Source organism: Thamnophis sirtalis, unplaced genomic scaffold (assembly GCF_051295495.1).
Source record: "Thamnophis sirtalis isolate CommonGarterSnake01/CBP01778 unplaced genomic scaffold, rThaSir2_p1.2 scaffold_6, whole genome shotgun sequence".
Classification (NCBI taxonomy): domain Eukaryota; kingdom Metazoa; phylum Chordata; class Lepidosauria; order Squamata; family Natricidae; genus Thamnophis; species Thamnophis sirtalis.
This window is the reverse complement of record NW_028261386.1, coordinates 82,162,735-82,184,364: the sequence shown is the minus strand read 5'-3', so window position 1 is coordinate 82,184,364 and position 21,630 is coordinate 82,162,735. Positions and strand designations below refer to the sequence as shown.

Here is a 21,630-nt window from a genome sequence, read left to right as displayed (position 1 = left end):
TGGATTTATACAGTTAAAATCCTGAGGAGAATAGTAATGAGTCTTTTAAAATGGATCGTTAAATGCAATGGTTACCATGGCTTTTGCTTGGTGTGTATCCAGTTAGGACTACAGCATTTCAATCAGCTGTGGTCCAGTGTTCCTTTTAATCAGGTCTATAAAACTCAGATAACGTGTGAATTTAAAGTGTCATACAAGTGAAAACTACAGGAATAATCTCATCAGCGTTCCATATATTTTAAAAGTACCAGAAAAATATCCGCAGTTTGAGTATAGTTTATTTTCCACTGATTTTTACTATTTTTCCAAGGCAGGGGATATATTCTTAATTCAAGCATAGTTCTACAATATTTATATTTGAGAATAAATTCATTAAAGATATGCAATAAATCTTGATGGTGGTGGGGGTTTACTATGAGTTCTAATCAGGTGTTACAAGGGGAACATTCTTCTAAATATCTTAATGATTGAGGGTGTTTGAGATCTAATTTGATTCCTTTAGAAATTTTTTAATGTGATCTGAATGTTTTTGGCATGTAATTGCTACCATTCATAATGCTCACTAAACTTAAATTGCATTTCATGGTCTCCGTTCTCCATTTATAGATGACAGCATAGACAGGCATTCAACCTTATAGCAGTTTGTACTTTATGTTCATGCCAAAGGGCTTTTGCTAATGAAAGTAAATAATTAAGTAAATAATTAAGTTGCTACATATACCAGAGGAAGCAATTAAATATAATAAAAGGCCTTGCTCAGCTCACCACCTTAACCTCCTGAAGAAATAGGTATTTAACACTTCAGCTATTGCCTTCATTCTTCAAATTTGTACTTTTATTACACTCCGCAGCAATAATAACACTTGGACTTATACATACTGCCTCACAGTGTTTTACAACCCCTTCTAAGCACTTTACAGAGTCAGCATATTGCTGCCAAAAATCTGGGTCCTCATTTTAGGATGGACCTTAGAAGGATGGAAGGCTGAGTCAACCTTGAGCCTGTGAGACATGAATTACTGAACTGCTGGCAGTTGGCAGTCAGTAGACTTTCCCTGAAATACTGCATTTTAATTGCTGCACCACCATGGTTGATAATGATGACAGGAATAGGGATATAAAGGCAGCGTATACATTTTATACATAACTGGAATAAACATGCAACAGCAATGGGTTTCTCCTCCTATTCAGAAAAAAATGGCCAAAACTCTGATTTAATAAACTTCTGTCTCTTGGATTCTGAAGTAGGTTCAATTAATATTTTTCTATTTTTAAACAACCTTTAAAATTCCAGTGAACCTTACATTTAGACAGATGATTAAAAAGATATTGTTGTATTAAGCTATATTGTTAAATTTCAGTTTTTTAATTGAAACCTCTGGTTTCAATTAGCTTTAAAAGAGCTTGCTGACAGAGTAGGGAAAGCAGCCAGCATTGATGTTATATAAGCAATAAAATATTGCTAGAAACAGTTCATGTTTTATTTACATAGGTCAAAGTACTGAAATATATTTCTTGGTTTGGGTATATTGTGCTTATGCAGTACAATAATTTGAAATCTGTAAATTTTCAGATGTCAAGTAGAATAGAAAGTTCTTACTACATCATTGTTGTTCTCGGAATATAAGGTTTTTTCCTAGTAATGTTACTTTAAAAATACCACTCTTTAATTATTTTATCTGGGGTCTTGGATCTTTTTAAATTAAATATAAATTATATTTGAAATGTATTGTCAGAATATATGTATGTATGTATGTATGTATGTATGTATGTATGTTGCTGATAAAGGAGGAGAGCCTGTGGCTTAGTGGTTAACACATCTGCCTAAGATGCAATACAGCACAGGTTCGAATCCCTGTAAGGGTATGGCTAGCTGATGAGAGCTAAATAGCTTGAAATAGATCTATACTAGTCTCCCTTTATTTATTTATCAGCACAAATGCTACACACACACACACACACACACACAAACATTTGTGTTGCATTTGTGTTGCAAACTCACTGGGAAAGGTAACACTTGGAATATGCAGCAGTAAACTAAGCAGAAACAAGACTGCCAAAAACATGGTGGCTAGGTACCATCAAAGCTGACACCAGCCAGAGCATAAAACAACTGAAAGAAACCATACATTATTGGAAAATATGGAAAAGAGTTGGTCCATGAAATTGCTGAAAATCAGACATGATTGAACAGATAGCATCATCGTAATAAATGATTTCCACGTGTGATAAGGAAAGGAAGTATGCAAATGTAGTGTTCTTTCAAAGCCGACATCTGAGCAAGATGGCTATATCCTCAACTTCCAGGGCTCAGAATTCACCAGGGAATATTGTCTGGCAGTCTCCTGGCAAGGTACACAGATGACTTACTCTCTGGAAACAAATACTGTGGGGGTAAGACACCCCTAAAACCCCTTGGGGGGGTGTTCTGTTAAGATACAGCCTGGTGTGCCTTAAAATGGCTTCTACTATATTGCTGTAAAATGGCTTCTACTGTGCAGCGCAGTGGAGTTGCCATGGTAATGGCTCCACAGTACTCCACAAGGGGGGTCCCTCTGGTAAGGGGGGATATCCAACACTAGAAATTACATTTGGTCTGGACATTTTCCCCCTATAAATAAATACCCGGGCAATGCCGGGTTATTGGTAGTATCTTATATTTTAAAAAATGGGCCTTTTTAAACCATCTGATTGGAAAATGCCACTTAGGTAAAGCCATCTATCCTCCCTCCCTCCCTTCTGAAATACAACTTCAGAATATGTCTTTATGCAAAGCATGACTTAAAGCTTTCTTCAGTGATTTGGAATGACTGAATCTGGACTCCAACAGGCCACCTGCTCCTGGTTTAATAGATTGCCAGCTGTTGTAATTACAAGATGGAAATTACTATATTAACATTTCCAGTGCAAACTGTCATGATAAAACTTTTTTTCTTTTCAAGGAGGATGTTGAAAAAAGAAGGAAGTATGCTTCAAACTAAGCAATGATAACAGGATGCTGTTTTTCAAAGCTACACCATCTTGATGGCAAATAATTAATTATTCTAATACTTGTAACTTAAAGCAGTACAATCTATTAACCAGCTGTACTAAATTTAATCTGAAAGCATTTCTTTAAAATTTTTGATCTTTTTGTTGCTATGGAGATGAGCATAAACAAAATATTAGCATCTGTTTTTATATATGATATGAGGCAAAAAGGTTAATCTGTTGCATCTTGGCTACAGAAATGAGGCTTCTCTTTCAACTAAACTTGCAAAATTCTGCAAGGTTCCTCCCTTCTTAAGTATTTTATGATTGTGATTGGCAAAATAAAGCTGACTTATACAATACACTAGAATTTTTTATTCAAAGGTATGTATTATTAACCAAGCAGAAACATTGGATACTTTAGATTATATTGGGCTTTAATAGCAACCTTGTAAAAATTTATTGCAATTTTCTTGACTTTTGCAGACACCAGCACAATGTGCATGCCATTGACCTGGCCTACTAAAACAGAGTGAAGTTGGAATTATTATTTTAACTCACTTGTCAGTTTTCATAGGAATATGATTGATTTGTATAGGGCTTGGATGGAAAAACCATTATTTGGTTTGTTGGCTTGTGTGTTATGGAAAAACATGAACTAGTCCAGGTTAGTGAACAGCTGCTTTTTTAAACTGTTGTTCAATGTGATTTGTGATCTGAACTTAAAAGGTGATAATCAGGTAGTCTTATGTATCACTAATCATGTTTGGGAAGAAAATGCTACACTTGCTTATATAAATATGTTCAGTATTCACTATAAAAATCTTCTACTACATGGACCATTGGCATGCTTCCAGATTGAAGTTTCTACCTAAGACATGTAGTGAAGATATGTATGTATGTATGTATGTATGTATGTATGTATGTATGTTTCCTTTAATGGCTGTATTTTGACATAATAATGAACCATAATAGTTACCAGGACTTTGCTGTATCATAATGAACTACTATATTGACAACTACTATGTTGTCCTTAAGATACAAAGTATATCAATTAATTAATATGCAGTATTATATCTGTATTGAAAAACATGTTTTCTTCCTTTAAAGTACAAATAAGACCCAAATTATTGGTTTACAAGGGAAAAAACTGGTCCTACCAATGTCTTTTTCCCTACACCTTTCAGGCCTTTAACATTGAAACATAAAACATAACATAAAACTTCACCATCAGTTATCATTTGCAGAGATCAGATAGATCAGAGAGATATAAGCATCTTGGTATTAAGGAAATCAGTTGGAGGGAGGGGGTCATCTAAGTTTTGGTGATACTGAAATCCCAAATTATTTTTAAAGATTGGCACATAATGTAATACATTGCTGAATAGACATTTTGGAAGAAAATCCATTTTATAAGATTATCATTGGCCAATCTGAAGTCCTTGAGGAAGTCAACAGAAGCTGCCCACACATGGAAGAAGAAAAAAGTGCAAATAAATCAGGGCTCCAGCAACATCAAGAGCATAAAGAATTCCCTGCAGCACTTTACAAGCAGACTTGCCATTTTAGAGGAAACTTATGCCAGCATTTGTTTGTGATCAACTGAGACCATGAGTAGTCTGGATAATGCAGGTAGTGCTTGAACTGTCAACATTTCCAAAACAATAGGAATTTACTCCATGATACTTGCTACAAAATTGGAACAACTGTCTTGAATTTGGAACATTGTGTATACCTTTCACTTTTTGTTTTTGTTCAACAAGGGCTTTATCATATCCTCTTTAAAACATGTGGAAAGTACTCCTTCCTGTATTGACTCATGTATTACTTAAATTAGTTATTCCAACAATCCATCTTTGGTTATTCCTATTATCCAGGATTGGCAAAGATTTTGTACACATGTAATGGGACTCTTCCCAAACTAATACCAAAAATACATTTACTGAAAATGCTTGAACTGTAACATCAAAGTCAGAATGATAATAAACAGTTATATTTACAAAATTCCTTACAGACTAATCACAACACTCATCCGAGGAGCTTTGCTTCTCTTCCCTTTGGGGGCTGAATTACAAAACAAGTCTTCCTATTTAGAACCATTCTGGTGATTGGTTCCAAATAAAGTTGTACTGGAAAAATAAAACCTATTTATCACAATCATTGCCAGAGATTGTGTCAGGTGTGGCCATTGTTGTAAGTTTGATTGTTCTCATTTCCCACAAACTCTTCCTTGTCATACCCACCTGTTCCTGCAAGCATGATGCTAGTCTTACCTTATGATGAGATTCAGGCATAATCTCATTAACAGCTATATCCCAGACCCAGCAGTCCAGCAAGATGTATCAGTCTTAAATAAACAGATGGATAAACACGAGCTACAAGTAGGTTCAAACCTATCAGCTTCCTAAGGAAGACCATCCTAGTATTTCTTTCATGTCTGCAAAAAATTGCAATATTAGAAAGCCTAAATTTGACTAAAGCATGCATTTTGCTTTGTTGCAATTATGGATCAATTTTTCAACAGGAAAAGGCTGTTTATCAACAGCCATGGATATTACTTTCCCCTCCAGTTTTATCCTCCTAATATTCCCAATAATCATGTTGGGCTGAAAAACCATGACCAGTCTAAAATGGCTGGGAAGGGACTCGAACCCCTCTCTCAATTGGTTTTATCTCTTCTATTGCAGAGAGTTTCTGTTATTAAAGTCAGCTTTAAAAGAATATTACGAGAAACAATGCAGTTCTCCTTAACATTTCATGAAAAGTGTCGCCTTTAGTTTTCTAACATTTGATATGAGAGGTTAGTAATAGAATGAATGGTCTCTCCTTGATCCCCGAGAGAATTAAAATGCTGCAGAACTGTAAGTATAGAAGAATTTTCCCAACAGGCTTCATTTTTCTTTAAAGCTTTCCTTTCCTACTGAGGCCTGCAGTGATGGCTGCCTGCCAGCAGTGGTATCCAAAGCTGCAGCTTTAATATCTGAATGGGAGGGTGGCTCTTACTGAGTTGTTAATTGTGTGCTGAACACCTTTTACTCAACAGCAATTTATGTGGCTTGTTTGTTTGTTGGGAGGGGATCTATAGGGAGATTAGCCTCCTGTTTCTGCTCTCTTTTTGATATTTAAATGCTTTTACTTCACTTTGCAGATGCATTTCTAGACAGACGCGTCTCTGTGTGTGAGTGAATGCCCAAGAGCAGCCTTAAGCCAATTACTATTTGTAGAATGAACAATTGATTTTAATAGTTTATGTGTAGCCTTAGCAATTCAGCCTTGGGGGGGGGGGGAATGAGCTTGTTTGTTGAAGAGGAAACATATGTAGGGTAAGCGTCTTTGGATTCTTGATGGCTCTTCTCTATTTTCTAATGTTTATGCATTTGTATGTGTAGAAGTCTTCTATGTTTTATGTATATAATTGTCATAAATAATTTGATATATTCTACCTGAAAAAGGAATAACATTCTATTCAGTGAATATGGTTTTAATCTCTTTTCATACTGTAGTTTATTATCATTATTCTGTGCATGCTTATTCAAGAGAAAGTCTTAGACATCTCACTTGGAATTGCTTAGAAGGGCAGTAGGAATAAGGAATAGACTGTGCATGTGTGAGAATGTCCTTGTCTTGCTCTTATAAAAGTACAGGTTTAAACTCACTCTACCCTTTTTTTTGCATATAAAAGGATTTGGATTGGCTAAACTGTAGAAGAAAAGCAAGATTTTTATTTTTAAAAAGCTATTGGTATTTCAGTCCTCAGGTAATAAGATTTTGGAAGCTTATAGAAGAAGCATTACTTTGGAAGTTGAAATCTTCTTTCTGTGTTTGTGTGTATGTGTGTATTAATTGTATATAACTGTCCTCATCATTATGCTTTACCTCTGGGCTATTATACCCAAAAAAGAATCACAAACTGAATATAGGATGGGAGCATCATTTAACTCCTTTTGACTTCACATTTTCTGTATATTAACTAATTTACTGAAGGAACTGTTGTAGCCAAAAGAGAAGTGGCTTGTTGATCATGATAAATTAAGGAGTTGTAAAATCTCCTCAAGGCACCCAATTTTCCCCTAAATTAATTACATCATGTATTCATCAGGATGTAGCACATAGTCCACCTTTACTGCTCTCTCTCTCTCTCTCTCTCTCTCTCTCTCTCTCTCTCTCTCTCTCTCTCTCTCTGTGTGTGTGTGTGTGTGTGTGTGTGTGTGTGTGTGTAAATCTGGCACTAGAATGATGGGGAATATCTTAAGCATCCCGGAGGAATAGGATGGGGAGTTGAACAAACACCCTAGAAAAAGCCACTGTAAACTGTATTGCATATGTCCTGTTTGCAAGGAACTCCAACTATGTAATCAACAAAAGTCAACTCAAGGGCATCTTCTCATTTTTAAACATTCACCTTATTCAACCCAATTGCCTTTCATTAATTTATGAACTCAGAATTAATTTAACCTCCCATCCTGTCTCTCAAATTACAAAATCCACTTTTTAAAAAATTACTTCTTGCTGGCTGAGAGGTGGAACCAATTTACCCTTTTCTAGCTATAGTGCAATATGAAGCATCTGTCTAGTGCAGTGTTTTTCAACCTTTTTTGTGCAAAGGCACACTTTTTTCATGAAAAAAATCATGAGGCACACCACCATTAGAAAATGTTAAAAAAATTTAACTCTGTGCCTATATTGACTATATATAAAGTAATTTTACCACAGCACACCTTACACTATGTCAGGGCACACTAGTGTGCCACGGCACAGTGGTTGAAAAACACTGGTCTAGTGCCCCATCAAACTGCTGGCAGATATTTTTGCTCTACTTTGCATTCTTATAAGGGAAAAGTGCTACTACAAAGACAAGCAGGAGTTAATCCTTTTCACTTTCTGTTCTGTGGTAGGAGTTAATCCTGTATTACTGTCCTGAGGTGCAGATAATTGCTATAGAAAAAGAAAATGCACATTGATTTTTCTTCCTTAATTTTCTTTTCTGAATTGCAGTTTGGCACCTACTGCTCCCTCTAAAAGCAGCTGCCAAAGCCACACTCCTTAAGACTAAAACGTTTCAAAATAGAAGTGCAAATGTTTACAATTTTCTGTTTTTAAAACTGCAGGAAAGCAACTTGAGTTAGTAAGGCCTAAATCTATAATAATGGCACAAGGACTGATGATCTATAGAAAATCTTTCTCCAAATGTGAGCTTGCTGTTTACAAGATTTCTTTGGTTTGCAGTATTCCATTGGAGCAAGTATCTTTTGCCAATAAGATTGAAATGCGTTTGCATTTCAGTTGGGACATGGAGCTGGAAAGAATTGCTCAGAAGTCATCATTTTTAGAAGGCAGCCTTCATGAATGAAGTTAACAAGAAGCAGATGGAACTGCATTCCATGATTGCTTGTGCTGCTAATAAATTCTGACTGAAGCCAAAAGCTCTGGCATTAGAAGACCGATCTGTAATCCTTCTGTCTAGTGCTTTCCACAGTCTTTTCAAACATAATAGGATGGCATTTTTTGCTTCCAGACAAAGCACTTCTCCACTAGGCCCAACGCAGTCAGAAAAGTTCAAATGTTACATTCCAATCTTTATTTCCTATGTATTTTATTATATTTCATTGTTTTGTTATTTATCGGTGCCAGTAAGAAGCACAGTATTTTACACAAAGAAAACAAATTCCTGCCCCAAGGAGTTTATCATCTAAAATCTGATACCAAGGAATTGGACAGAGGAAGCAACATAAACAAGAATGTATTAATAATATGAGTTTCACTTGTTGAGGCTTAGTTACATAAAGACAGAATAATACCATTAGTATTTACCCAGATATAATTCTTAATGTGTTCAGTGGGGCTTACGTTTTGGTAACTATCTTTATATAATGCCTATTATCTTTGGGAAGTTACAGTGCATTTAATAATGTAGTCTGTTACATTATTCTGGATATTAAAATAGTTCTGGAACTTTTTAAATAATTCTAGTGTGCTCAAGTTAACCAATCCATTATGAAGTCAATTAATTGGTAATATGTTTTAAAACTAGTAGGTATATAGCCCCGATAATGCTATAAACATTTTAATTCTAATTTAAAGCTGTCCATCAACATCCCCTTCAGTCACAAAAAGTCAATGAGAAATATATGAAAAAACTAAAGTTTTTATAGTAGATATATTACTCTTTTGTATATTGCATTTTGTTCTATTCTAGATGAAGACAGGAGACCAGGGATGTCAAACTCAAGGCCCAAGGGCCAAATTTGGCCCATGGGGTGCTTATATCGGGCTGACCTAGAAACAGCAAAGGACCAGTCTGCAGTGCCTCTACCAGTGAAAACAGAGCTTGGGAGGGTTGCATGCAGCCCTCCCAAGCCCCATGTTCACTGGCAGAGGATTGCAGGTGGCCGTTGCAGCTGAAAAGAGAGCTCTGGAGCCCTTTTTTGCTGGCAGAGTGTTCAGGCCACCATAGGTGCCCCCGACACGAGTGATGTTGTGCTGGCCATGCCGACCCTGGCCATGAGAGGTCAAACAGAACCCTGATGTGGCCTTTAATGAAATCGAGATTGACATCCCTGCAGTAGACCAACACAAGTGATTTAATTTGCTGGCTTGGACTTATATACCGCTTCATAGTGTTTTACAACCCACTCTAAGCAGTTTACAGAGTCAGCATATTGCTCCCAACAATCTGGATCCTCATTTTATTGATGTCAGAAGGATGGAAGGCTGAGTCAGCCTTGAGCCGCATCTGGATCAAGCTGCCGGCAGTCAGCAGAATTAGCCTGCAATACTGCATTCTAACCACTGTGCCACCACAGCTCTTTTTATGTTTTCATAGTTTTATCATATTACCATGAGTAGTCAAAATGGTTTCTTCAAAATAAGCAATTAAGCAGTTAAGCAATTTCCAAAGTTGGCAAAGAAATGATGCTCGGCAAACCTTGTGTCCATATAGGACATATTATGACTATGAGCTTGGGTAGAATTCCTTGACTCCTAGCTGCTCATGTCAGAAGCTGATTGCAAAAACTTTAATTATTGCAGTTTACTCATGAGAATCAGTTGTCCAGAGTACATGTAGGCAATCTTACATCTCTCCTTTTTTTGGAGAGACTTTGGCAGCGCATTTACTGTCTGGCCATCAGTCTCCACTGCAATGCCATCCCTATTCCTTCAGGTACATCTGATTCACCATGAACCTTCACTGTAAGTGTCAACAACAGGCCATTGTTACTGAGCAAATATTAGGCTAAAATATTTAAAAACTAAATAAAAATTCCTCAGCTACTCCTTTGAGTAGTTCTGTAGCAGATCACCAGCATTTGGTTTTGAGAAAAATACTATCTTGACTCTGCATGGTGATATCTTATTTTGGCATAACTAGTCTAACTAGTAAAGTTTACTTAAAAGACTTATATGACCACCTGTGGTATGTAGCAAAACTCTGGGTGGCTTAGAAAAACAAACAAACAGTAAAACTAGATTCTAGGGTTTCAACTAAAATTTTCTAAACCCCACCAGATAAAATCCCCCCAGATCCAACTTCTCACTATCTCAGTACTTGCTAGCTTTTTACAGTTTTGGGAAGGCAAAAAGGCTGGATACCTGTCAGATCCCAGGGGGTGTGTCCATAGGACAGGAGTAACATTGAAGGAAGGAACCTGGAGCTTGTTCCACCCTATGCAACCTGGTGGAACATTATTGCACATATCTTCAAGAAAGGCAGTGCTGCAGATAACATGGTCCAGTTCCATGTAGGGCTTGAAAGGTAATAATCATCACCTTGAATTGCTGAAAATGATTTCAGCCTGGTAACTGGCTCTGTTGTGGTTGAAATACAGCATATCATTGTATCTCTTTCTTCTTACAAGGGTTGTTTTCATGTCACTAGGTAAAGGTAAAAGTTCCCCTGCACATGCGTGCTAATCGTTTCCGGTTCTAGGGGCAGTGCTCATCTCTGTCTCTAAGCTGAAGAGCCAGTGCTGTCCGAAGACTTCTCTGTGGTCATGTGGCTTGCATGATTAAACGCCAAAGGCGCACAGAACGTTGTTACCTTTCCACCAAAGTGGTCCCTATTTTTCTACTTGCATTTTTTACATGTTTTCAAACTGCTAGGTTGGCAGAAGCTGGGACAAGTAATCGGAGCTCATTCTGTTACGCGGCACTAGGGATCCGAACCGCTGAACCTCTGACCTTCTGATTGACAAGTTCAGCGTCTTAGCCATTGAGCCACTGTGTCCCTCTTTCATGCCGCTACAAAACCTTTAAAAAGATGCAACCAACCAATTGTGTTCAAGATTAAAATGAAAAAGCCTCTCTGCAAATGATTGTGAAACAAGCTTTTTTTAAAGTTATTGTACACTAGTAAAAAAAGAAGTTGCCTTCTGGTTTCATGAGTGGGACCATTACCAACCTTAGTAGTTTATAGGATAAATGCTACATTGTGCCTGGAAAACAAAGAAACAAACAAAAATAATAATTTTGAATGTAGCTCCTGATAACAGATTTTTACCCAAGATATTGTCCTAATATTTGTGAACCCTTTATTTGCACAAAAATAGATTAGTATTAATTGTATAAAGCAAGGGAAAAAAACCTGCATATTTTATATTTGTTGGAAAAAATCTGATTCTATAGACAATAATGTAGACAAACAATGAGAACAGGTTGACCTTTTTCTCCAGCTCATTCTTCCTCTCTGTAACAGGCTTTCTTGTACCCACCTAGAACAGAAGGGAAATTCTGTAGATCTGATTTGTAGCAAGTTCAGGAAAACAGAGAAAACTTTTAGTAAAATGTGCTAACAATTCATTAATAAAAATAAATAATAGCAATAGCACTTAGACTTATATAATGCTTCATAGCCCTCTTTAAGTGGTTTACAGAGTCAGCATATTGCTCCCAACAATCTAGGTCCTCATTTTACTAACCTCGGAAGGATGGAAGGCTGAATCAACTTTGAGCCAGTCAGGATTGAACTGCTGGCAGTCGGCAGAATTGAACTGCAGTATTGCATTCTAATCATTACATCACCAGGGCCCATAAACAAACAAACAAACAAACAAAGTATTGTTCTCTCATAATTCCCTATTGCACAGGTGTTTTTTTTTCCAGATTTACACACTTCTATTTTCTTAATATCTTCCAATCACAAAGAAACATATTGTGCAAAAACAATGCATTCAGAAGTGTGGTTTTCCTCTATACTGCTCTGAAATGAGACCAACATATCTGGAAAAATATTGGTCTTGTATAGCAATGTGTCTCTGGGTCTTCTCAGATTAAGCCAGTGGGTTATATTTTTGGCTACATTCTTTTCAAACTTGGTATCCTTTTTCTTTTAAGGATTTACTGGTATATTTGGAGGAGCTAGTATATATTTTCTGGAAGATACAAAAGAACTGAAGCCTAACTTTTGTGACTTAACAGCTCCCTTCCCAACCTTCTGGCATATATAGTAACATAATGTGTATTGTATATTTGTTATAACTATTTTATTTTATTTTATTTATTTTATTTATTTAGTTTGTCAAACATGTACAAGATAACAGGTATAAATATAAACATGGACATGAACAAAGGAAATGAGTACAAATAAATGGGACAGTAGGACAGGGAAGGAAGGCACCCTGGTACGCTTATGCATGCCCCTTTATGGACCTCTTAGGAATGGGGTGAGGTCTACGGTAGACAGTTTAAGGTTGAAGCTGTGGGTGTTTGAGGATGTAACAATAGAGTCAGGTAAAGCATTCCAGGCTTTGACCACATTTTTTCCAAGCAATTTTGTTAATGAAGTGCTAAAAGTACAATGGGAATTTAGTTGACTTAGTTACAGTTATACACATCAAGAAAAAAGGTCATTTGTTAATTTCAAAACCAAGCTTTTGGGATGTTTTTACCTTGGTCTTTAAAACCAATCACTCTTTTCCAACAGACCTTCCCATTGCCCCCTCCTACCATATTTAACTTCCCAAAACAACAAAGAGATGATAGCTATACATCTCTGGATTCATTTGGATGAAACTCATTACAACTTGTCTTACAATCATTCATTTAGTGACTGAAGTTACAACGGCACTGAAAAAATGACTTACGATTGTTTTTCATACTTATCACTGTAACAGCATCCCTGGAGGTCATATGATCAAAATTCGGATGCTTGGTAACTGGCTCTTACTTATGACTGTTGCAGTGTCTCAGAGTCATGCAACCTTCTGACAAGCAAAGTCAATGGGGAAATCAGATTCACTTAACAACTGCGTTACTAACTTAACAGCTGCACTGATTCACTTAAAAAAGAATGGCAAGAAAGGTTGTAAAATGGGGGGGAAATCACTTAGCAATGGAATTTTTTGGCTCAATTGTGGTTATAGGTCAAGGATGATCTGTATTTCCATTTTCCACCCATTTTAATCAGGATTTCGCTCAAAATATGGTACTGAGATTGTTTTGTGGGTAAGGGGATGCAGCTATGCTGTTACTCCTTGATCTCTTAGTAGCTTTCAGTATTTTTGACCAAGATATTTTTCTGAATTGATTGAGAAGGTGGCTTTTGGAGAGCACTCTTATGGAGTAGTTCTGAACCCTGGAATTTATTGTAGACAATAAATACGACTTTTCAGAATATTTGTATTATGAATGAGAAATGCTATCCATTTCTCAATACATGCCTGAATTGCAAGCTCGCCGTTTTTACAATCTACACTATATTGCCAAAAGTATTCGCTCACCCATCCACATAATCAGAATCAGTTGTGAGCGAATACTTTTGGCAATGTTTTAATGACATTAGAATGTTCAAGCAATGAGGTTTTCTCTCTGTTTCTGAATGTATGTGATAATTGTACAGAATGTTTGGCACCTTCCACTACAGCTTCTCCAAATGGGCTTCACTCATCATATTAGCTCAAAAGGAGAGGCCCACCTTTCAGGAACTTTTCAAAATGAACTGGATGTCTCTGTTGAGTATTTATGGAAGTGACTGCATCTTGCCCGAAGCTAGAAAGTTAATGAACTGGAAATATCAAGGTTTGTAAATCATTTTATATTTGAAACAGGGCTGTGCAACTTATCTTCTGAAAGTTTTATCTTGTCCTGTTTGGTTACTGAGAATGGGAAGGCTGAAGTAACAATAGAATACCCAGCCCAGGTGCTATTATTTGTCAAAGAGGCAAGCTACTTCCCAAGATAAATCTTGAAGTTAAACTTTAAAAAGTCGATCAGTAGAAGAAATGGGTAAGAATTAAAAAAAAACCACCCTGAAGTAACATTGAGAAAATTGAATGCTTACTGTAGGTAAAAAATATTTTTATAAGAAGTCTTGAGAGTGGCTACCTATTTTTGTTTCACGTTGCAAAGGAGAAGAAATCTATGATAAAAAGGACCAGGTTGTTGCCCCTTGTGAGGCAAGGAATCAATCTCTCTCTCTCTCTCTCTCTCTCTCTCTCTCTCTCTCTCTCTCTCTCTCTCTCTCTCTCTCTCTCTCTCTCTCTCTCTCTCTCTCTCTCTCTCTCTCTCAGAGAAATATATTTTACAGCTCTGAAGGAACATAATGATTAACAAAAAGTATACTGTGCAATTAATAGAATAATTACTGAAGATGTAGGCATTTGCTGAAAAGTTCTATCAAGGTGTTTTGATGTACCTGTGTTCTCATGTATCAACAACAGATAAGGATGAAAAATGTTTTATGTAGGAGTATCTGCAGCATGATGCATAGATTCAGTCATCATGTACTGCATTGCAGAGGATTATTAATACATCATCCTGTATTTTGAGGAAGAAGATGTTCCAATGTCCTTCAGAAGATCTGACTATAGTTCATTTATGTGTTATTAAGTAAACTGAAGAAAGAAATGTAATACTTGCAAGTCATGAAATTTAGACCACAATGTTCCTTCAGTCATTTACAATTGGTTTATTTTAGGAAGCTAATTTTTCATCAAAGCACTCAGACTGTAAATTTATTTATATTGCAAACCAATAACTCCAACAAGTATGGAAACAAGCAAACCTGATATGCCACTTAAAAACAAAAACACAAACTGCTTGTTATGTCATAAACTGTCTCTTTATTAGATAATCTTCCAAAGGGCCACCTTTCTCCTCTCCTTGTCTCCCTGTTCTGTGAATTATCTGAAACTATTTCAACAATTTTATTCTTGAAAATAAGGATAAAATGTTGTGACAAATACCTTTTGGTGACACAATCATGTTATAAGAAAATTAGAAAATAGGCCTCAATAAAGATTTTGGATACTGTCATTATCTATCTATCTATCTATCTATCTATCTATCTATCTATCTATCTATCTATCTATCTATCTATCTATCTATCTATCATCTATCTGCTTCCACTAAAAATAATCCCAAACTATAATGCTATAAAAACCCAGTAGTAATAAACTTTAGTAATAAAGCAATACCAAATTATAGGCTTTAGAAATGTGGAACAAGATTATGACAACAGTGATAGAAGTACCCTAAATGACACAATAGCATGAATCCAGGAGTAACCAGAGACCAGCTTGTGAAAATTTATGAAGAAAATTGTTGAAATGTATGTTGTGGAATAAATTACAGGATAGGATTAAATATCTATAAGATTAAATAGCAATGCAGAACACCTAAAATTGAATTTGGGAAGGCTGTGTGTGTAAGTATGTTAAGTGATCTAAGATTCCCATGTTTTCAGTTACCGTAAATAGTAATAATTTCAGTTTATAATTTAGTTTTAAAATGGTTTTGGTTCTTGAAAATATATTAATACATTCAAAAATGATTATGAAGCTTTCGGTGGGAGGATGAGAAGTAAAGTATTTAGTCTATAACTTCTAAGTATATGGTCTTTGCCCATATTTGTAGTTGTTGAAGCAAATACTGTTTAGTTTGTGTGGATGACAGAAGCAAAGGTTTAGGATTAGGGTTAAAAAGCAGATTTTATGTGTGCTTTTGAGGTTTGTAAGAATGTTGATTTTCAGATAGATTTCTGTTCTGTTCTCTTGAGTTAAAGACAAGGAATTGGTGTTGAAATTGATTAGGAATGTAAGATCTGAGATAGGAATGATATTGTCTAATAATTTCTCAAGGATGATGACTATTCAAAATGAAGTTTGGATTTTTATGATTTGTTATGTTTGGGAAATATAGGACTCTTGAACACTTGGGCCAAAATTACAGCTTATAAGTCCTGAATCAACAAATAAACAGGTGGACCATTCAAATAAGGAATTGCTGAATTTATTGAACATTGAAAGAATTTCCTCAGGACAATACAATACAACTAATATTGGGAAAACAATTGACTATATTATTTAGGATTGTCTGCTACAAATCATAGAAGACTGTTTCTGCAGGAATTATCTACTCTTGTGGAATTATTTTATGTGGAAAAACACTTTGGAGTGGTGTCTTAGGGCCTTTGTGGCCTTTAAAATTTTTTAAGCTTGGGACATTTATGCATTAAATAGACTTACAGCTTCTCATTAAAATGTGGTAATAAAAGGGCATATTCTATTCTGCTTCACCATTAAATCAAAGTAGGAGGGAGTAGTATTGAGTTCAGCTGAGAGAGTAGGCATTTGGCAGATGTTAAATGCTAATTAATTTTGCAGTCAGTTGTGAATAGAGAGAGAAAAGCATCTGTAATTGGGAAGTTGGTGCTGACAATACACCAATTTCAAGTTTTTAATAGGCTTTTACAAAGCAGTTTAGAACTACTCTGATGAAGAGCTTTGTTGAATGAAAGAGGTAATACAATTTGTGTGTATGAATCATTTCATGTTGCTTTGCGGCTTCTCCGTATCTCTTACCTCTCTATGTGTGGGAGCCAGAAAAGGCGTATGTCCAGAAACTATGTTTTTAGGCAAATGCTGAAGGAGAAAATGAAGAGGAACGCACTACTTTATGGCATTCTCAGTCTTCCAATTTGGGTAAACACTGCTGGAAGCAAACAAAAAAAAGGGGGGGGGAGAGAGATTACAACATTTCCTTTATATATGCTGTAAACTAAATTTAAAACTCCGTATTACATAATTTGCTATATAAAAGTTCCATTTTAATATGCTCACGTTCCCATTGAAAGCAAAATCGTGTGTCTGCTTTTTATTCTTTTGTACCAATAGATACAAAATAGATACTAGTTACCTATCTTCAGTTCATATTTACTTTGTGTGTTTTTAATGTTGCTAGGAGTGAAGCAGTGGTTTGAAGACAAGCAACAAAATGCTATAAGAATTGCTCTGTTAAAATGTTTTTCCTTCTCAGCTCTGCTTGAAAGAATAATTTGCAGAGGATTGCTCAGTGAAGTGTGCATTTTAGTTACCCACAGTAGTGTCTATTGTCCTGTTCTTGAATTGAATGATGTCATGTTTCATTTTAAGCTCTTAGCAATGCTCAGAACTGCATTTAGTGCAGGCAATGAGAAAGTTGTGAATCAGGTTCCAGGGAAAACCTTTTGTGTGTGAGGGGCTTAGTAGTTAAAGGCTGACTCGTGCAATATTTCTATCAAAGCAGCCATATAGACTAATAAGACTCATTTTACCTGAGGGCTCCCGGGTGGTAATTTTGCAGCTGCTGGAACTGAAGGATGTCTTCATCTTTGGTTGCACAGGTAGATTATACCTCATTTTGGGTGGGAGGAGGAAAAGGAGGGAGAGAAGTTCAGTCATTGTTTAAAAAGTTGGAGGCATTCCATAGTGATGAGGTAAGTGTTGCAGAAAATTCTCCCTCGTAAAAGTGCTTGGGACTCCAGGATATTTCATGATATGACAGAAAACTCAAGACGGTAAGAATCTGTAAGACAACTGGATTTGCTAAAAATCTTGAATTCTTGCTCAGTTTTGGGAGAACTGGGAGGGAGTGGAAAGGTTACACGATGCTTGGGAATTAAGGGGGGAGAGTGGAGACCCTCATTTGGATCACTTGTATTTTTCAGTGGGTTGTTGTACATCACTGTGATGTGCTAAGCTGTAGAGAGCATGTTTATGGACTATAAAGAATGCAAACTTTGTTATTTGAATAATAGGGGGTTTAATTTGCTTTGTTGTTGTTGTCTAGATTAACTGAAATGGCAGGGATGTCTATCCATGGTGCTATCAGGGATATCTGTGTGTGCGTGGGGGGATGTGTTCTTGATCCAACAGCTTGATATTTTTGTGCATGCATGTGTTGATCCAGTTCTAGACCATACTGTCCTATTCAAATAAAATTTTATTAGGACATTTTCAGTCAAACTGCATATGCCCTATAGCTACACAGCCTCTCCTGTTTTCATGAAATGCAACCTGTGAAACAACAATTGATCGATCAAAAATAAGAAATAAAAATGCAGGCAGTGAATTATATAATGTTAAAACTTGTAGATGGTATAGCATGAAAATATTGTATTCCTCTGAGTCATAAGTGTCTAGATTAGATACTTTCATTCATTTAAGAGTATTAGCCATTGATATAAATAGCTCTTTGAAACACATTATAGTATTTTAACTTTTGAAGTTCCTAGAGACAAGAGATGTTTTTGTGACTGTTGTAACAGTTAAAGGGTTAGCATTACTGAAGTCATAATCAAAAAAGCATGAACTGGTATAGTTCTTTTTAGAACTTCATATCATTTGCATTGGAAAGCTGGGTTCATATGTGTTTTTAAAATGCATGTTTTTAATTTTAGTTATCTGTGGCTGTGGAGGTAACATAGTTCTCAAACTTTCAGAGAAACTATATCTACAGCTTTGTCTGTGTGTGTATGTTTAATCTTTGTTTAGAATATCAGCAAGCAGTATGTAACCTCACAGGGAGGAAGTCAGACAGGGTGGGGAACATTACTACATTTGTGGAAAGTTATGAGTGAGAAAGGATCACGTTACTAAACTATATTTCCTAGCAGTGTGGTGATAAGTGCAATTAGTTCTCTTTCCAGCATTTAGCCAAACCAAACCAACTTAACACACCTTTGTCAATTGAAGATACTAAGAAAATATGGAGAATTTGACTTTCTGACCTCTGAATCAAGTTTCAGGTTGGAGTTAAATAAGTTGTCCATGTGCCATCATGGAGATTTCATTCAAATCTACCCCACTGTAGTTTTATCTACATTTATCTCTTATCTAATAGCAAATGATATGAAGAATAGGAGAACTATTGAAATGAATTATCTAACTAATCGTCATAGATTGAAAATAACTGAGTAAAAGTTGCCACTTTGAAAGCTCTGTGTTAAGCATCATAGTGAGATTTTTGTAGAAATATCTTGCAGAGGAGTCTTTGAGTGCCTTTAGTTTATAATAGATATTTTGGAAGAAGACATGAACTTCAAAAGATGGGATAATGCTACAAATGGATGAAGATTTTTCCTCCTGAGTTTGAAAGGGAGTTAAAGGGTGTGTCAAAATGATTGTATGGCTTAATTTATTAGTTTTTGGGTGCTTAAAATTAATACTTAATTTTTAAAATGGTTATTTACTTTTGAGATTTGAAAAGTAGTGATTAGTGGGCAATTGAAAGGCTACAAAAAAAGGGAAGGTTTCAGATATTGGTTTAGTCCTGGGCTGCAGATTGCTCTTTCCTGTCATAGGATCACAGAAATTGAAGGAATCTCAAGGATAATGTGATGTATAGGATATTACTTACTAGTTTCTTCTTTTCTTTTCTTTTCTTTTTTTCTTCTAGCAAAATTCCAAAGAGTGTAAAGGCTTATTTGCAGCTAGGCAGCAGTACCTAGCCATTTGAGTTATTTGATCTTTGATGTAAGTAAGAAAATGCCAATCCTTGCCAGGTTAAAAAATAATAACATGATGAGAAAAATGTACCTTGGTATGCTGCCAATTGGTGTAGACCAGACCAGTCTAAATAGAAAATATGCTGAATTATTTTACTATATATTATTACTCTGACCTTTCTAGCTAGCATACAGCAGCAATTCTGTCAACAAGCACACTTTTCATTTTCTTTTATTTTCATGTGAATCCTGAATCTAGTCCAAAACATACATATTGTTTGCAGGCAGGGTTTGAAGAGGAATAAGAATGGGATTGCATTTACTGGTATCCCCTCATCTATCATTGGTCTCTCTCTGTATGTCTGGATTATGACATATCTTTGTGTGTATATTTGATAACAACTTGTGTTCATTGATTTTTGATTTAGAGACAAAACTATTATATTCAGGTGACATCACTAGAACTGGTTTTCTCTTGTTTTTTGTCAAGCTTCTGTTTCTGAAGGCTTGTGACATTAAAATCTATTACAGTTGTTTTTCATTGCATTTGGGAAGAATAAAAAGTCATAAAATTAGAATAAACACTGTTTTTCTTTTGTTAAACTGTAGGAATTCTCAGATTCTCTTTGTATAGTGTTGACAAAGCAAATACAGTTTAGTGGTACTTTTGGGCTGTCTGTAATTGAGACAACATAGCAATGAACAGGAAGAAAGGCTATAGGATGATTGAATGAAATAGGAACTCTGTACTTCAGCTGAGATATCTAAAGCAGCTTATCAAATATACTCTTATTGTATTTTATGTTTTAGCTAGATGTCTTCTGATAAATTAAAGGAAAGGTTTTCCATTTATCTCATTTACCCAGATTTCCAATCAGTCTACTACTGAAGAGTAGTTATTATTCTTTACTTTGTAATTTAAAATGTTTCTTGATCAGAAATCAAAGGAAATAATTTTTCTGTTACTTTGCTGAAGAAATGCACACTTTATTGCTTATAATAAATCTTCAGTTTTCAGTAATTATAGTGTCAACAATAATTAACTTCATATTACATAGATAAACCATAACAATGCTCTTTTATTTAAACCAACTCTTGATGCCATGCAATTCTTATGTCAGGATAATTGAAGGGGCTCACAGTTAAAGTCTTCAGGAACTAGTTTAAATACTTGTAGACATTTCCTTAAATTAAAATGTTAAAAATAATTAAAAATTTCTAATTTGAACAACCCAATAATTTTTGGCAAACCTACTATAAAAGTTATGTCTATAAAATGATATTCCAGGAGAATGTAATCCAGTTAATAAGAACAACGTGTCATATATCAGATTAACCAAGAAAAGGAAAAGGGAACTGATGGTTCAACTTGACTTCATTGAGTCACAGTAATAAAAGGAGAAAGCATAAAATGTGGTACAGACAGACCTATCAGTACATTTACAGAGCCTATCAACTCACTAATATTTTTTTCTGATCTTCAAAGTTACATTTTTTCAAAACATAGATTTTCAGTGCAGATCCCTTCCTTTAATCAAAATATAAATGCTATCAATAATATTTCCAAGGTGTTATTTGAATAATTTATTAATATCTAGGAGTTAATGTTTCATATACTATGCTGCTTTTCAGCAATAATGTGTTCCAAAAGGAAGGATACATAAAGAAGACAATTATGAATACTTCTATTCATATAGTTTTTGTTAAAAATAATTCCAAGATATAGGGATATGGCAAGCTTAATAAATAAACATGAGTAATATGGGAAATCCAGCCAAACCAGACATTTCATTTATTTTATTAATGGCTTATTAGGGTTTCTTGCAATTAAAATAGCAACATGTCCAGTAAAATATGAATTCATACACACAAGCTGGATAATGCAGTTAAGAGACCTTTGGAGTAGGCATCATAATAAATCTAATGAAGAAGAAAATGAGAAGAGGAATCAATTTTTGATT

The 21,630-nt window shown here is 35.4% G+C and overlaps 1 protein-coding gene across 3 annotated transcripts in view; it reads left to right on the top strand.

Annotated features, from left to right (window-relative positions):
- PLEKHG1 (pleckstrin homology and RhoGEF domain containing G1) overlaps positions 1–21,630 on the top strand; it is a 127,002-nt gene that overhangs the window by 47,120 nt on the left and 58,252 nt on the right. The window contains exon 2 of one of the 3 annotated variants that reach the window (XM_087718295.1): positions 19,621–19,697. The exons of the other annotated variants lie outside the window; for them this stretch is intronic. The gene's annotated coding sequence lies outside the window, so the exon portion shown is untranslated. The remainder of the gene's footprint in view (positions 1–19,620; positions 19,698–21,630) is intronic. 3 annotated transcript variants of the gene reach the window in all.